Genomic DNA, 16045 nt, shown 5'->3' with positions numbered 1-16045 from the left:
TCTGCCACATACATACTGTACATTTCTCAGCTCACATAGTTTAACACCATCCTAAAGGAAAAAAACAATCGTAAAGCCTTAGGGAAAAACCTGAGTTTACACTCATTACTCATCTCATTCTGCGTCTCAGTGTGTTAATGGCATTACACTCATCTGAATCCAAGTTCTCTGCTTACCTCCTTAACAATTCCCACTGCTGATAAACATTCCATTTGTGTCGGTCTCTTTTGAAACCTGATGACAAACAATGTTTAATTATTTATTATTCTGTGTTAAAGCTAAAGACATCTTAATTGCTTAATTAGGATGGAGGGGGAGAGAGGGGGAGAGGGAGGAGGGGAGAGGGAGGAGGGGAAAGGGGAGAGGAGAGACTCTGCTATAATCCCAAACACACCTTAAGGCTGCGGCCCCAGTGCCTGCGCTGCACGTGCGTCTGCGAGGCAGGCGGCGCGTGCAGCCAAGTCCCCGGTCTGCAGTGAGCTGCCGTGGGAAAGACATGGGGGGGTGGGTGCGGCCGTGACGTCACCGTCAGGTTCGCCCTCATTGGCTGAACCGCCGTGGAGGTGGCCTAGCGCTCCGTCGCGAGTCCTGATCTCAATTTTCTTGAGAGCAGGAGTTTCTGTCGGCGCAGCGCGGCGGACCCCCCCCCCCTCGCAGAGGGCCCGGCCCGATTGGTGGGGCGGCTCTTGTCCCTGCAGCGTCCACCACAGCGGGCGCTGCAGTAGCCAGCGGGGACCTGGCCTTACACAACACATGGAGATACACGTATGCACCAACAATGTAAACACACAAAGGAAATAGTCCAAGATTTATCAGAGGAAAATCAGGTTGTCCTAGTTTTCCAGTTTTCGGGAGACCATGATACATAATCCCCATTATCCCCATTATATATTATAAAAAATAAACACTCTTTACACACACAGGTACAAGGGCAGGTCCTCTGCATTTAAGCACACCTGTACAATCTCATCTATTTATTCCCATTTAGTGGGTGAGTGGGTGGGTGAGTGGGTGGGTGAGTGGGTGAGTGGGTGATTGAACCATTCACAGAACATCATGCACTCAGCCCATGTGCTTCTGTTCCCCATGTTCAGGATTTTACAGTGCAATCAGTTTTCCGGTCTCCCCCCTGGCTAACACTGCAACATGACACACAGTCTAGGGGTAGCCAACTACGGTCCTCAAGGGCTACCAACAGGTCCGGTTTTCAGGATATCCCTGCTTCAGCACTGGTGGCTCAATCAGTGGCTCAGTCGAAGACTGCACCACCTGTGCTGAAGCAGGGATATCCTGAAAACCGGGCCTGTTGCTAGCTCTTGAGGACTGGAGTTGGCTACCCCTGGTATAGGCAGACAGAGCCGGAGATCTGCAATAGAATGAGAGAGGACAGCTCGCTATAAGTGAGATGTAATATTAGTACGGCTCAGTTCTTAAAGAAATATAGTGGGGGCATCAAAATATATAAAATCAGTTATTATCTAGCTTAGAAAAACCAGGCTCAGAACACAGAAGATCATTGTCAGGTCAGCAGACATCGAGGTATAATACAACTAGAGTAAGATCACCCGGCTTAAGGCCTCTTGCAGTAAGCTCCGAAAACAATACAGAAGAATAAAAAGAGACAATCTAATGTCCCCTAACCCCTTAATCACCTTAGCGGTTAGTAACCACTATATTAATTAAGGGGTTAACCCAACCTCCCCCACTACCCACCTAGGAGGCCTAAGCACCCTCCCTTGGGGACATTACCCCCTTCACCCACCCCCACTACGCACAATAAAAACACTACACAGAACAGCCCCACTAACCACCTCCTAGGCCCCACAATAAACATTACCATATTTAATAAACAATGCATAACCCACCCTGTGCCCCCCCATAAAAACATGATTTATTATTTTACAAGCAGGCTTAATACCCCAGGACGACGGGGGTCCCGGCGGTCCCGACGGGTGTCCGCAAGCCCTACAGTGCACCCATGGGGTGCCCACGGGTGTCTGGGGGCCTCCGGGTGGTCCCTACTAGGCGCCGTGGGCCTCCCGGTAGTCCCCGTGGGTTACCACGGGCACCAATGGGGTCCCCGGGTCGTCCCCAGAGGTGTCTGGGGGCCCTCGGGTGGTTCCCACAGGGCTCTGGGGGCCCTCGGATGGTTCCCATGGGGGTCTGGGGCCCTCGGGTGGTCCATACGGGTTCGCGGGGCCCCGGGTCCGTCCCCGCAGATGTCCCGCGTGGGTCCACAGGAGGTACCCGTGGGTGTCCGGGGGTTCTCAGGTGGTCTCCATACGTCCCTGCAGCCCTGCGGTACCAACCCTGTATGTAAAAAAATAAAACATGGGCCTACATTTAAATAAATCAATCCAGATATGGATAATAGATTATTTGCCCATTATTAAACACATTAACCAGCATAAATAAAGTAAATAAACACAGTTCTACTTACCACAGCCAATATAATGGGCATCCTCGTCAGGATACTACAAGGTCCCTGTCCTCGTTACCACAAAAATACATTGCAAATACATTCTAATGTCCCCTAGCCCCTTAATTACCTTAGTGGTTAATAATCACGAAAGTAATTAAGGGGTTAACTCACCCTGCCCCGATACCCACCCAGGAGGCCTAACCACCCTCCCCCAGGCAACAACCCCCACCCTTCACCCATTCATTTGTACAGTGGGTAGATCATGCCCATATATAATATATAATAATAATAATAATAATAATAGCATGTTCTTGTATAGCGCTGCTAATTGTACGCAGCGCTTTACAGAGACATTTTGCAGGCACAGGTCCCTGCCCCGTAGAGCTTACAATCTATGTTTTTGGTGCCTGAGACACAGGGAGATAAAGTGACTTGCCCAAGGTCACAAGGAGCCGACACCGAAGAATTGAACCAGGCTCCCCTGCAGCAATCTCAGTGTCAGTCGGTGTCGTTACTCACTGAGCCACTCCTTCTATAATATGGGCATGATTAACCAATATACAAAGAAATGGTTAAGGATTACAAAAACATGCCCAAATAAAAACATCGCATAGCAACATCAAACACAGCACATTTCAAAATAAAAACATCACATAGCCAAATAAAACCCAGCACATCTCAAAATAAAACACAGTACATAGCCAATTAAATATATAATAAATGCCAATCAAACAATTGAATGGTACAGTGGGTACATGATGCAAATAATCTGTGTATCATGTAACACTATGCCAGTCAATGCTCAAACTAAAGGAAACATTTACAAACAAGATCCAATGCTATCCAAACAATAATAAAATAAAAACAAAGCAAGAAGTAATCAGAAATAAATTACCATCAATTAATCCAATCCAAAATAAATACACAATTCACTATTAAAACACCAAAACAAAACCATTATGAAATAAATGAAAGTTCAAAGTAACCACCACTATCCAAAATCTAACTACCAAAATAAGCCGCTATTAAAATGCAACCACCCCCCCCCCTGAAATAAACTATTGAAAACACCACTCAAAATTACATCTTAAGAAATAAAAATTACATGACTCCTCCCCCTCCCTCCCTGCAGCCAGGCACTGACTCCTCCCCCTCCCTGCCTGCAGCCAGGCTCTGACTCCTCCCCCACCCTGCCTGCAGCCAGGCACTGACTCCTCCCCTCCCTGCCTGCAGCCAGACACTGACTCCTCCCCCACCCTGCCTGCAGCTATACACTGACTCCTCCCCCTCCCCCAGCCAGGCACTGACTCCTCCCCCCTCCCTGCAGCCAGGCATTGACTCCTCCTCCATCCTGCCTGCAGCCATACACTGACTCCTCCCCAACTGACTCCTCCCCCTCTTTGCAGCCAGGCACTGACACCTCCCCCACCCTGCCTGCAGCCAGACACTGACTCCTCCCCCTCCCTGCAGCCAGGCACTGACTCCTCCCCCACCCTCCCTGCAGCCAGACCACTGACTCCTCCCCCTCCCCTGCCTACAGCCAGACACTGACTCCTCCCCCTCCCTGCCTACAGCCAGACACTGACTCCTCCCCCCTCCCTGCCTACAGGCACACACTGACTCCTCCCCCCTCCCTGCCTGCAGAGAGCTAGCAAAGGAGAGTGAGGGGAAAGGTGTGCGTGTCTGTGTGTGTGTTTTGTGAGAGTAATGGGGCCAGCAGAGTGTTTTTATTGGTGTGTGTGTTTTGTGGGTGTAAAGGGGGCCAGCAGTCTGTTGGTTGCTGTGTCTGCAGTCTGTGTGTTTTGTGGGTGCAGAGGGGGGGGGGGGGGGCTGCAGTATGTGTATTGTGGGTAGAGGAGGGGTGCAGAGTGTGTGTGTGTCTGCAGTGTGTGGGTTTACAGGGGGGCTGTAGTGGGTGTATTGGGGGGCTGCTGGTGTGTGTTCTGGTAGAGGGGGCAGCAGTCTGGTTGGTGTGTGTGTCTGCTGTGTGTTTTGTGGGTGTAGAGGGGTGCTGCAAAGTGTGTTTCAGTTGGTGGAGGAGGGCTACAGAGTGTGTTTTGGTGTGTGTGTCTGCAGTTTTGTGGGTTTACAGGGGGCTGCAGTGTGTGTCTGTGTGTGTAGAGGGGGACTGCTGTGTGTGTGTGTTTTGTGAGTGTAGAGGATGGAGGAGGGCTGCAGTGGGTGTAGAGGAGGAGGGGGGCTGCAGTGTGTAGGTGGGACTGCAGAGTGTGTTTGTGTATATAGAGGGGGTTTGCAGAATGTGTTTGTGTGTATAGAGGGGGCTCCAGTGTGTGTGTGTGTGTGTGGAGAGAGAGAGAGAGAGAGAGAGAGAGAGAGAGAGAGAGAGAGAGAGAGAGAGAGAGAGAGAGAGAGAGAGAGAGAGAGAGAGAGAGAGAGAGAGAGAGAGAGAGAGAGAGAGAGAGAGAGAAGAGAGAGAGTGAGAGAGAGAGAGAGACTGTATGTACAATTTCTTTTTAATAAACTTGCAGTAAAAGCAAATGAATGTAGACAATCATTCTGATAAAAATTAATATAACTACAAAAGTGTATCTTTGTTATGAAAAATGTTTTTTTTTTAAATGCCTACATTTAGCCTATAATAGTAATAATCCCTGAAGAACAGGGCATTACTGGCCAATAATGCCCTGTTGAGAGGGGATTATTACTTAATTATTATGAAAAACAATAACAACAACGGCCATTGAAATGGTGATTGTGAACCAATCTGTATGTGACCCTAAAAATGCGGCAAACTGTCTCGTTCCTGAACGGATCCTGCTTGGCAGTAAACGGGGTGAGCATTGAGACCCCACGTTAGTCTAGATCGGGTGACTGTATGTAATCACCAGGGGGTTGCCTCAAGCCGTTGGTAATTTGGCTCTGGTTGGAAGATCTTCCATTCTCTTAGAAAGAAGGAAGGTTGCTTTGGGAATATCTTTTCAGACACGGAGGAGCTCCCCGCTGTCATCCTCAGGCAGCCAAGAGTTAAAAGATACCCAGGAACCAGGAAGAGGAACCCCAGAGAGACAGGGAGGGGCGGGACCAGCTGACGGGACACAAAGTAACTTTGGGTGTTCCATTTAGTTTTCCTATTTGTAAAGAGAATACTTACTGTACCCTCTTTCAGCCAATGAGGGCGTACCGCTCATGGCCACGCCTCCAACCCTCCTCTGCTCTCCCTGGTATAATCAAGATGCCGCTCGGCAGCAGCGCTGGGTGACGTCACAGAATAGCGCTGATGCCCTGCAGCACTCGGTATAATCTCAGCTTCATAAACCACTGATGCATCTCCTCCCAGCATGTCTCTTTCTCCTCCCCCCCCCAGCATATCTCTTCTCTACCCCCAGCATGTCTCTCTCTCCTCCCCCCCCAGCATATCTCTTCTCTACCCCCAGCATGTCTCTCTCTCCCTCCCCCCCCAGCATATCTCTTCTCTACCCCCAGCATGTCTCTTTCTCCTCCCCCCCCAGCATATCTCTTCTCTACCCCCAGCATGTCTCTCTCTCCTCTACCCCCAGCATGTCACCCTCTCCTTTCCCAACAGCATGCCTCTCTCTCCTCTACCCCCAGCATGTCACTCTCTCCTTTCCCTACAGCATGTCACTCTGTTCTCCCCTCCACCCCAGCATGACTCTCCTCCCCCCCAGCATGTCTCTCCTCTCCCCCAGGATGTATCTCTCCTTCCCCCCCAACATGTCTGTCTCTCTTCCCCCCCCCAACACGACTCTCTCATCCCCCCAGCATGACTCTCTCCTCCACCCAACATGTCTCTCTCTCCTCCCCCCAGCATGTCTCTCTCCTCCCCCCAGCATCTCTCTCTCCTTGAATGTCTCTCTCCTCCGAGCATGTATCTCTCCTCCCCCCCCCCCCCCCCCCCCCACCCTCCCAGCATGTCTCTCTCCTCTCGGCATGTCTCTCCCCCTCCAATATGTCTCTCCTCTCCCCCCTGACAGAGGCCCCACTGCCTTCCCTGACACTCACATTACTCAGGCTGCAGTCTCAGCCCTGCCAGGCTCCGCCCCCTGACCCAGGCCCCACCTCCTTACCCAGGATCCACCCCCCTGACCCAGGCCCCACCTCCTTACCCAGGATCCACCCCCCTGACCCAGGCCCCACCTCCTTACCCAGGATCCACCCCCCTGACCCAGGCCCCACCTCCTTACCCAGGATCCACCCCCCTCACCCAGGCCCCGCCCACATAGAGGTTTTGCATAGGCAGGGATTTCCCCACTGTGCTTCCTACATCTCAGGGCCCCGCCTCCTCACCCAGGCCCCGCCCACATACAGAGGTTTTGCATAGGCAGGGATTTCCCCACTGTGCTTCCTACATCTCAGGGCCCCCGCCTCCTTACCCAGGCCCCGCCTCCTTACCCAGGCTCCACCCCCCTTACCCAGGGTATGCTGAGGCAGGGATTGGGCCACGTTTATGGAATAGTGGCAGCCACAGGACACGTGGAAACCACATTTTCTTCCAATGAGATTCATGAGCACAGTATAACTAGCACAATTGTATCAAAGAATCCATTGTGTCTGTTTTCTGTGATGTACAGCGACGCATACACTGTCAGTGACATACAACACATGATCTGCCCTTGGTACTGCCAGTATATGGCTTTGATTAGGTGGCTGTACACTTTTATTAAAGTGTGGCTGCATTGCCCGTAACTCCAAAACAACTTTTTTTTGTGAAATGTTGTCCTTGGTACATTTAATAAATCTTCCTGTTGTCTTGTCTTGCTACCCGTGTGCAATTCCCACGTAACGCGCTGAGGTCTGCGCTGAGGTCTGCGTAAATGACTTCACTACGGATGCCATATTTTCTGACAATGTCATTCACAGCAAAGAAGGACATTTTTATTACCCTTTCAATCGTTTTATTGCATTTTCCAGAGAGTGTAAATAATAAACCCTTCTCCTCTCGCTGGTCCTGTCACCTCACAGTCCTAATATACAGTTAGTTTGTGCTGAGTAAAATAGCCTATCGTGCTGGATCAGAACTCGGTGTTCCTCTAGCCCAACATAGCGATAACCAACATTTCCCTTAATAACATTTATGAAATGGATTTTTATTATTTTATGTATTCCAGATCATGATTGAGTATGGAGTATTACCGAGGCGAGATTCTTCAATGGGAGGAGGGACCATGTAATTATGAGAAGCTGGCTTAGGCCTCGTTCAGGGTGCTGGCTTTGGAGGGCGGGCGTGCTTACGTGCGGGCGGGCGGGCAGCCGTCCGAAACAATGTATTTAAAGTGACTTGTGGTTGTCAGGGTAGCAGCTGCCCTGTCTCCGAAGTACGGAGTTGACGCTGGCTACAGTTTCAATAACAACCCAAGTTGTTTTTTGAAGCTGCAGGAGCGTCACTGGGACCTCGGCAGCCAATTAAATCATTCTTGAGAATGATTTCAAGACTGCAACATGGATCCCTAACCTGAGGTCTGTAGCCCCGCCCCCTCCCCCTCTGTAGCCCCGCCCCCTCCCCGCCTCCTCAAGTCCTGAAAAAGTCTGCTGGGGAGGATGTGCACACATCGCCCAGCAGACTGACGCTCGCACACACGAACGCCCGCCCTCCAACTCCTGCCTCCGGGACCCTGAACGAGGCCTGAAGAAGAGAGAGCTCTGTGTAGCTTTGGGTGGATTTATCAATGTAAACAATATTTCTGACTTAGTTGATTTTATATTCAAATCCTTTTCCTGGCACAGGGAGTAGGATATACAGGTGTGGCAGGTGACAGTGTTCGCCCAGATAACATAACATATTTCCTAACATTCAATAGCAGTGCTGTGCCCATACCGAATATCAACATCTTCCACCGTAACGCACCAGAGAAAACAATGATGCTGCTACATCGCTACTATATTTAATTTGATCTCTTGTGAACAGAATACGACTGCTGACGACTTGCTTGAGAACCAACAATGGTAAAATGATTGACAGACAGTATGACGGCCATATAGGGCCTCATGCAGAGAGCATCGTTATTTCAAAATTCGCCATTTTTTGTACAATTTCGCGCAGAAACCGGCATAAAATGGCGAGTTACAAAAAACGCGGCATTTTGTTTTTTTTATTGCTAAAACTCGCCTCGCGGCTGGCGAGAACCTCCATCTCGACATTTTTAAAACTCTCCGAATGCAGAGAGGTACGAACGGCATGTAGCGGCTGTTCGCGCCAGGGAAATGGCGCGATTTTCGCATTTTTGCCGCGCCAGGAAATATTGGCAATAAGATGGCGCTCGCCGCCTATAGCAAAGGGGAAAAAAAAGCCGCGATTTTTTTTTTTTACATTTCTGAAGCGCGCATCTGTTCCTTTCAAACTCGCCACACGCATCCATGTTAAACATAGCAGAATTCGCACTTTTCTGCATATGGAGAATAAAACTCTCCAAAAAAGCTACTTTTTATGAAATTCGCCAATTTGAAAATTCTATGCTCTCTGCATGAGGCCCATAGTATCATGGAGCATGAAGATTAGAAGTTCACAGAACATCACCAGCCAGTAAAGAGACTGGAAGGGAAAACTAGAGAGAACCGTCACAGATTAAATTAAAACAAAATACTGTAAAGATGCAAAAAAAAAAGTTTAAATTAAATTGTAAAAGGAACTAAAGATATATATTTTGTATGATCTGAAAAAAAAGGTACTTAAAAATGTTCTACTACAGTAGTTGTGTGTGAAAGACATGGATCGCTGGAAACATTTGAGGCGGAATTTAATTTCCATATAGTCTATGGAATAAGTGTAACGCAAGAACATAAGATAATAACGGAATGAGGGGTCAGAGGGGTAAAGGGCAGACATGCGATGTACAAAACGAGGGATTTACTAGAGAATCCCACCAGGTAATGCAAACATTAGTAGTTCTGTGCTTGAATACAGGAGCTATCCTGTGACTGCATTGCACTGCAGCAATCTCACCGCCCCACAGCAGAAAGAGCATCTAGGCTGATCCACTCATCCACACCATTAAGCGCATGTTCTGGCTTCCTGGCACCATTTTTCCTTTGCATCTGGCTGAAGTGAGAGGTTTTCTGAGTAGCAGCCAGTCTAGGGGTCTGTACGTTTCCTGTGTAGGGGATTAATTTGTTTGAAGTGTCAGCGAGCTATGCCTTCTGTATCTGTGAGTGATATCCCTGGTGCAATGCAGGGTAGCCAGCTCATGGTACAGTACAGTATGTTATTTCTCTTGCATGCTGCATTGCTGAACCACATCTGGCTTTGTTTTTCACTCTTACTGTGACACTGCATGTTAGGATCGGGCGGGGTATCACTGTCTGAATCAGTACAGTGTGAAACACAGTGTCACTTGCAGGTCACAGCTGAATTGATTTTCTACAGATTATTTGACCTTCTTTTTCTTATCTGGATTGTTAAATCCTCTGGAGTTTTGTTTTGAATGAAATTGGATCTAAACGTGTGTTTTTTTGTTGTTGCAGGGTTCATGAAAAAGGACCATTATATTGTGACTTAAGTATGAACTACAAGCTAGACAGGTGGCTCAATCAGTGGCTCAGTCAAACCTGACCTGTTGGTGGCCCTAGCGGACTGCAGTTGCCCCCTGAGCAGACCCTGGCAGGAGCTGTATGTATCGATACTCTTCAATATTTCTTACTAGCTGAGAGACCCGGCGTTGCCCGGGATGTAATTTTGGGGGGGGCGTACGACAGGGTTAGGCTTCCCCCCCCCTTGACAGCTAGGTGGGTGACTGAGTTGACTGAGTGTGTGGGTGACTGTGTGGGTGGGTGGGTGACACTTGACTGAGTGGGTGGGTGGGTTGGTGACTGAGTGGGTGACTTTGGGTCGGTGGGTGGGTGACTTTGGGTCGGTGGGTGGGTGACTTTGGGTCGGTGGTGTGTGACTTTGGGTCGGTGGGTGGGTGACTTTGGGTCGGTGGGTGGGTGACTTTGGGTCGGTGGGTGGGTGGGTGACTTTGGGTTGGTGGGTGGGTGACTTTGGGTCGGTTTGACTTTGGGTCGGTGGGTGGGTGACTTTGGGTCGGTGGGTGACTTTGGGTCGGTGGTTGGGTGGGTAAGTTGGGTCGGTGGGTGGGTGAGTTGGGTCGGGGGTGGATGACTTTGGGTCGGTGGGTGGGTGACTTTGGGTTGGTGGGTGGGTGACTTTGGTCAGTGGGTGGGTGGGTGACTCTGGGTTGGTGGGTGGGTGGGAAGACTTTGGGTGGGTGGGTGACTTTGGTGGGTGGGTGACTTTGGGTCGGTGGGTGGGTCGGTGACTGGGTGACTTTTTCAGGGTCGGTGACTGGGTGGGTCAGTGACTGGGGTCGGTGACTGGGTGGGTCAGTGAGTGGGTAGGTGGGGTCGGTGAGTGGGTGGGTGGGGTCGGTGAGTGGGTGGGTGGGGTCAGTGACTGGGTGGGTGGTTTTGGGTGAGACTGGGTGGGTGAGTGTGAGACTGAATGGGTGGGTGAGTGTGAGACTGAATGGGTGGGTGAATGGGAGACTGAATGGGTGGGTGAGTGGGAGACTGAATGGGTGGGTGAGTGGGAGACTGAATGGGTGGGTGAGTGGGAGACTGAATGGGTGGGTGAGTGGGAGACTGAATGGGTGGTGAGTGGGAAACTGAATGGGTGGGTGAGTGGGAAACTGAATGGGTGGATGAGTGGGAAACTGAATGGGTGGGTGAGTGGGAAACTGAATGGGTGGGTGAGTGGGAAACTGAATGGGTGGGTGGGTGAGTGGGAAACTGAATGGGTGGGTGAGTGGGAAACTGAATGGGTGGGTGAGTGGGAAACTGAATGGGTGGGTGGGTGAGTGGGAGACTGAGTGGGAGACTGAGTGGGAGAGTGGGTGGGAGACTGACTGGGTGGGAGACTGACTGGGTGGGAGACTGACTGGGTGGGTGAGTGGGAGACTGACTGGGTGGGTGAGTGGGAGACTGACTGGGTGGGTGAGTGGGAGACTGACTGGGTGGGTGAGTGGGTGACTGACTGGGTGGGTGAGTGGGAGACTGACTGGGTGGGTGAGTGGGTGACTGAGTGGGTGACTGAGTGGGTGACTGACTGGGTGGGTGAGTGGGTGACTGACTGGGTGGGTGAGTGGGTGACTGACTGGGTGGGTGAGTGGGTGACTGACTGGGTGGGTGAGTGGGTGACTGACTGACTGGGTGGGTGAGTGGGTGGGTGAGTGGGTGAGTGGGTGACTGACTGAATGGGTGGGTGACTGGGTGACTGACTGAATGGGTGGGTGACAGTGACTGGGTGAGTGACTGAGTGACTGGGTGGGTGACTGAGTGACTGGGTGGGTGACTGAGTGACTGGGTGGGTGACTGAGTGACTGGGTGGGTGACTGAGTGGGTGGGTGAGTGGGTGGGTGACTGAGTTGACTGAGTGGGTGGGTGACTGGGTGAGTTTGGGTGACTGGGTGGGTGACTGGGTGGGTGGGTGGGTGACTGGGTGGGTGGGTGACAATGGGTGACTGGGTGGGTGGGTGACTGGGTGAAAGTGACTGGGTGGGTGTGTGGGTGTGTGGGTGACTGGGTGGGTGGGTGACTGGGTGGGTGACTGGGTGGTTGGGTGGGTGACTGGGTGGGTGGGTGACTGACTGGGTGGGTGACTGGGTGGGTGACTGGGTGGGTGGGTGACTGGGTGGGTGGGTGGGTGACTGGGTGGGTGGGTGGGTGACTGGGTGGGTGACTGGGTGGGTGGGTGGGTGTGTGGGTGATTGGGTGGGTGACTGGGTGGGTGGGTGGGTGGGTGACTGGGTGGGTGGGTGACTGACTGGGTGACTGACTGTGTGACTGACATGACTGGGTGGGTGGGTGGGTGAGTGACTGGGTGGGTGACCTTGACCATGACTGGGTGGGTGGGTGACTTGACTGAGTGAGTGGGTGGGTGACTTGACTGAGTGAGTGGGTGGGTTACTAAGTGAGTTTTTGGGTGACTAAGTGAGTGGGTGGGTGGGTTACTGAGTGGGTGGGTGGGTAGGTTACTGAGTGGGTGGGTGGGTTACTGAGTGGGTGGGTGGGTAGGTTACTGAGTGGGTGGGTGGGTAGGTTACTGAGTGGGTGGGTGACTGAGTGGGTGGGTGGGTTACTGAGTGGGTGGGTGACTGAGTGGGTGGGTGGGTGACTGAGTGGGTGGGTGGGTGACTGAGTGGGTGGGTGGGTAACTGAGTGGGTGGGTGGGTGAGTTTGGGTGGGTGGGTGACTGAGTGGGTGAAAGTGACTGGGTGGGTGACTGGGTGGGTGACTGAGTGGGTGGGTGGGTGACTGAGTGGGTGGGTGACTGAGTGGGTGACTGAGTGAGTGGGTGGGTGACTGGGTGGGTGGGTGGGTGACTGGGTGGGTGGGTGTGCTTGGGTGACTGGGTTTGACTGACTGGGTGACTGACTTGACTGGGTGGGTGAGTGGGTGGGTGACTGGGTGGGTGGGTGACCATGACTGGGTGGGTGGGTGACTTGACTGAGTGAGTGGGTGGGTGACTTGAGTGAGTGGGTGGGTGACTGAGTGAGTGGGTGGGTGACTAAGTGAGTTTTTGGGTGACTAAGTGAGTGGGTGGGTGGGTTACTGAGTGGGTGGGTGGGTAGGTTACTGAGTGGGTGGGTGGGTTACTGAGTGGGTGGGTGGGTTACTGAGTGGGTGGGTGGGTTACTGAGTGGGTGGTGGGTTACTGAGTGGGTGGGTGACTGAGTGGGTGGGTGGGTTACTGAGTGGGTGGGTGACTGAGTGGGTGGGTGAGTGGGTGGGTGACTGAGTGGGTGGGTGACTGAGTGGGTGGGTGGGTGGGTGACTGAGTGGGTGGGTGGGTGACTGAGTGGGTGGGTGGGTGACTGAGTGGGTGGGTGGGTGAGTTTGGGTGGGTGGTGACTGGGTGGGTGACTGGGTGGGTGACTGAGTGGGTGGGTGACTGAGTGGGTGACTGAGTGAGTGGGTGGGTGACTGGGTGGGTGGGTGACTGGGTGAAAGTGACTGGGTGGGTGTGTGGGTGACTGGGTGGGTGACTGGGTGACAGTGCGTGGGTGGGAGACGGTGGGTGACTTACCTTAACCCCGTGGCATCTGGCTGGGCAGGAGGTGAGTTCGGGAAGCTGGGGGGGGGGGGGCAAGAGTGGCAGGAGTCCCGCGCCGCGCTTCCCCTCCGTCCGGGAGCCTACGCACGTGAGGGGGAGTCCGCGCCGCGCTTCCCTCTCCGGTAGCGGCGCACGTGAGGGGGAGAGCAGGAGGCCCGGGCCGCGCTTCCCCTCTCCGGTAGCGGCGCACGTGAGGGGGAGAGCAGGAGGCCCGGGCCGCGCCGCGAGAGGGGAGGAGCCTGGAGTTTGCTGCTGAGCAGGAGGGCCGTGGCGCACGGTGAGGGTGATGGTGCGGCTGGGGATGTTGCGGAGCGTGGGGATTTGGGTGAGGTGGGGGGAGAGAGTGAGGGGCACCGGGAGAGGAGGGGGGGGGGTGTGTGTGGAAGGTGAGCTGCGGTCCAACTGACGGGGGAGAGTGAGGGTGTGTGTGTGTGTGTGTGTGTGAGGGGGGTGTGTGTGTGTGTGTGAAGGGGGGATGTGTGTGTGTGTGTGTGTGTGTGTGTGTGTGTGTGTGTGTGTGTGTGTGTGTGTGTGTGTGTGTGTGTGTGTTTTTGCCCGTCACTCTGCCTCAGGCCAATGAGAGGTGCGGGGGCGGGCAGGCCAAGGGACCAATGAGATTGCCGCTAGGGACGCAGACATACAGTGCTTTCAGAAATATATAGTAGATTGTGCATTTTATGGTTTGGGTTTAGGGCCCACATGTGCAGCGCTACTTAACCCTTAGAGCCCTTATAATGTTCCAGGAACATCATGTGATTTTTGCTTCCAGGGGGATGGGTCTCCACTTACGTTTGTGTGACTGGGGCCGCTCATGACCCCACGCACCCCACCCAAGTGATCGCCTATTCAAGATCCCGTACTGCTAAAGGGTTAAAGCACCACTTCCGCACTGCTAAAGTGTTAAAGCACCACTTCCGTACTGCTAAAGGGTTAAAGCACCACTTCCACACTGCTAAAGGGTTAAAGCACCACTTCCGCACTGCTAAAGGGTTAAAGCACCACTTCCGCACTGCTAAAGGGTTAAAGCACCACTTCCGCACTGCTAAAGGGTGAAAGCACCACTTCTGCACTGCTAAAGGGTTGAAGCACCACTTCCGCACTTCTGTTTTCTTTCTTTGACAAGCATATGGTGAGAAAATCACGCTTACATTTGCTGGTAGGATTGAAGAAAACAATGAATGGGATTTATGATGCTCTTTGTGGGTTTGCAAAGCAGCAACGCTTTTTAATAACAAGCCCCAGTCATACTGAGGCCAGCTTCCCGCTGTGTGGGTATCTCCCAGCCTCACTGCCAGGGACTCTCTTCCTTTACTGTTCAATATTAGGGACCATCTAAACAACAAAACCCCAAACAAATATCTATGCTTAGATTTAAAAAAATGAATGATTCGGCAGCACATACGCAATGGTATTAAGTCTGAATTCTTGCCCATCGGATCATGGCTTGTTTCTATTTTTTTACACTATTGGCAGCAGGGGACAAAATGCATTATTTTTAGCTCCACGGACCCCCGATTCCTGACATACGATTTGGTGTTTAAACTCCCTGATATGTGCTCAATATGGCTCCAAATCTTGCCGGGCCTGCGGGTTAATGGGTAACCTGTTGCAGCTCCTTATTGGGCGGCCATTTAAATACCCAACTGGTGACTACACCGTTAAGCATCGGGAGCCCCTAGAAATAAAAACGATGGGGTCTTGCTCTGGAGAACCCCCCCCCCCCTCCCATTTCAAATGTTTAAAAATAAAGATTTCCAATTGGGGTGGCATTGCTGCTTTAAGTTAACAGGTCTCAGTGAGTCTTTCAGGGCGTTTGAAGTTCCTTGCTGATAGTCTCTATGTCCGCCCATCATATGAATCCGAGTGGTCATCTTGTTGCGTGCCATTTTCCTTATTATCAGCTCCAGGTATTTTAATGAAAGGGTCTCTATTGGTTGCCTATGTGTTTGGACTTTCATGTATTGTACTATCCTTGGGTTCTTTAATTTCTTATTAAATGTGTTCCCCGCGTCTGTGCTATTCCATGGTGGTCTTTTTCTAGGTCCAGGCATCGGAGATGCCGGCAAAGTAAATCTCCTGGTCTAATCCGTGGAAGACAGCGGAAGACGGCGGCTGTTCTGTGAAAGTAACATTTTTCTTTTCTTTCCTGTTCTTTAATCTCTCTTAATTGTTTATTGTTTTGAGATATCAGTAAATTGACACTGATCGGTAAATATGACCTAATCCTTTTCCCCATCAACAATTGGGCTTGCCAAAAACCATTGTCCAGTGGTGTGCGTCAGTAAACTAATTAAGTTCTATACATGACCCCCACCATGACCTTGTAAAGTGTATTTTCCTAAGGATCTTTCCTGTCCGATTGGTGTAATTTGGACTAGATGTTGTGTCTTCTTTTATAGATTAGGAATACACTTTCCAAGGTAGTGCCCCATGCCCAGGAACGTCTGAACACCCTTCCTTGACTGTGGGTAAGGCATCCTTTCTATGGCTGGCATTTTTCTTCTGTCAGGTGTTATACCTTTAATGACAAAAGGTGCATTTTCCTTATTTCATTTCAAGTTTGCATCTCTAGTTGCTTCCAAGACTTTTCAAAGCTTTCA

At 51.6% G+C, this 16045-nt stretch overlaps 1 long non-coding RNA gene across 1 annotated transcript in view; it reads left to right on the top strand.

Annotated features, from left to right (window-relative positions):
* Positions 1-9865: 9865 nt before the first annotated feature.
* LOC142466190 (uncharacterized) overlaps positions 9866-16045 on the top strand; it is a 33729-nt gene continuing 27549 nt past the window's right edge. Inside the window, exon 1 of the long non-coding RNA XR_012788087.1 lies at positions 9866-10004. This is a non-coding gene — a long non-coding RNA (uncharacterized LOC142466190). The remainder of the gene's footprint in view (positions 10005-16045) is intronic.

This window comes from Ascaphus truei, chromosome 14 (genome assembly GCF_040206685.1).
Source record: "Ascaphus truei isolate aAscTru1 chromosome 14, aAscTru1.hap1, whole genome shotgun sequence".
NCBI lineage: Eukaryota > Metazoa > Chordata > Amphibia > Anura > Ascaphidae > Ascaphus > Ascaphus truei.
Note: the sequence above shows the minus strand (reverse complement) of the source record. Positions and strands in the feature narration are given on the sequence as shown.